The 2,231-nt window shown below is 40.5% G+C and overlaps 1 long non-coding RNA gene across 1 annotated transcript; it reads left to right on the top strand.

The window, feature by feature from the left end:
- The first annotated feature begins 218 nt into the window (after positions 1-218).
- LOC311609011 lies at positions 219-1,785 on the top strand. The gene is made up of 3 exons (XR_014783228.1): positions 219-311; positions 983-1,035; positions 1,622-1,785. It is a non-coding gene; the product is annotated as an uncharacterized lncRNA (long non-coding RNA).
- Positions 1,786-2,231: the final 446 nt, after the last annotated feature.

Raw genomic sequence — 2,231 nt, 5'->3', positions numbered from 1 at the left:
AAGCAAGCCCTTTAAGTTGCTTTTGTCCCATCAGCAATGAAAGCAGTTAGCACACCATCCCATCCTGTTTTGCCTAGGTATTTCCACTGCCTATATATTGCACTTACTTGTCTACCTGGCTTTTGTTCCATATGTAATTTTGGGTTTTGTTGTCACTGTTTTTCTTTGCTTTCTTTTCCCATATTCTTCATTCTACTTTTATGGAAAGAAAGAAAGAAAGAAAGAAAGAAAGAAAGAAAGAAAGAAAGAAAGAAAGAAAGAAAAAAATCAGAAGACAAAAGACTTGGGGATCACCAAGATTGTAAAGTGATGTAGGTTAGTAGGAAAAAAGAAAAATAATTCCTTCCATTTGGGGACTTCATGAACTTCATATATGCATCGTCTGTGATGGGCAATAGTGTCAAGCGATTATGTTAAAACAACTTCTGGAAGCATGTCCCAGGGCTAGTATATACATAGCTCTACTTCTTATCACGTCCTTGGAAATTGTAAAGAATAAGAATTACAAGTTGATTTTAATCAACTTGGTTTTTGTGTTTTATTATGGAAATTTCTGAAGGACCTACAGATTCAGATCTAATTAAGTCATTTCTGTTTTTTTTTATTGCTTAGTGTATTATATTAAATTCAAACTCATAAATCAAAATAATCAGAATATTCATTCAGCTAAAAGTCAGCCTCATTGGAGATAAATAACCTTTTGAAAATGAGAAATGTCCAATAGTGCTAACCCATAAGGAATATACAATGAAGTCATCATTAATTCGTCAGCCACATAATTGGAAAATGCGTTTAATTAGTTATTTATGGACCATAAAGAAAGAAGCCTGCTGGTTATAATCCTGGTCTTCGTGTCTTGCACTTGTTTCATTTCTCAAAAGAGATTTTTAAAACATCTCCAGGAAGAACAACACAAGATCAAGCCAGTCAAAATCCTAGCACAGAGTGGGAGGGACTGATGCTTTCTCGCCTCTCATTACAGAGTCACTGACAGCTGAGGTCTTTCGAGGGATGAAGAGTCAGCATTCTTCAAAGGTCTGGTCTATGCTAGGTTAACCATGTTCTAGTGCAGTGATTCTCTCAACCTATGGGCTGTGGCCCCTTTGGGGGGGGCTGTCAAATAGCTCTTCCACATGGGTCGGCTAAGACCATCTACATATCAGCTATTTACATTCCAATTGCCAGCAGCAGCAAAACTACAGTTACAAAGAGGCAACAAAAGTAATTTTATGGTTGGGGGAGGTCACCACAACATGAGGAACTGTATTAAAGGGCCACAGCGTTAGGAAGGTTGGAACTGTATTAAAGGGCCGCAGAGTTAGGAAGGTTGAGAACACTGCTCTAGTGTCTCGCTCCATATCCTAGAGTACATGGCAAGTACAGACTGGACTGGGTGGATTATTTTGAAAAAGAAAAAACGGTTGTAGATTCTCCTCCAAGAGACTCTTCATTAGCCTTGAGTAGTAATTTCTGTAATAACCTCCATCTGTTGTAAAGAGAAAGTTCCTTGGTGCAGGGAAAGGACTACACTTATCTGCAGGTAAACAGACAAAGCTTTAGAGGTCAGTGTGTCTGAACCGAATGTCTTCAGTGGCAGGGCCTTACCTTCTTCTACCTCTAGGGACAACCAAGAACAACGGCAAGAGTCTGCAATGATTGGGGAATCTTGGACAACGCTGACCAACAACACAGAGAAGGACTCCTCAAGCCCTAGTGTTGGGGTTTTGTTAAACAACTCCAAAACCTAAAAGCTCAGGAAAGATTGCAGAAGACGGGCCAGGCACAAAGACAGTAAGTTTGCTGTGAGACGGTATATATATCCTAGTGTTGTCAGAAGCCACACATGGGGTCTCAACAACATGACAACAGAAACATGAGCTGACCAAGGACCATGACAGACATACCGAAAGTGGGTGGGAATGGGCCACAGGACCTCAGCCATATGCAAAGAGCTACAGGCAAGTAAGGAACGCTGGGAGTGGGAGAAAGATTCCTTCCCAATACCACATTGCCAGCCCTGAAAACATACATACAATTAATGTGTAGACTAAGCAGGAATATTGGGAAACCCTTACACTCTTTCTCCCTTTTCTTCATCACTACGATGAGGTGAGTAACCCCGTACCATGAACTTTATGACACAATATTCCACCTTGTCACTGACCCAAATAAGCATCATGAACACACACACACACCCACAACCCTGAGCCCAAACAGATACTTCATCTTTA

Source organism: Acomys minous (genome assembly GCF_964271855.1).
Source record: "Acomys minous genome assembly, chromosome: 11".
Taxonomy (NCBI): domain Eukaryota; kingdom Metazoa; phylum Chordata; class Mammalia; order Rodentia; family Muridae; genus Acomys; species Acomys minous.
Note: the sequence above shows the minus strand (reverse complement) of the source record. Positions and strands in the feature narration are given on the sequence as shown.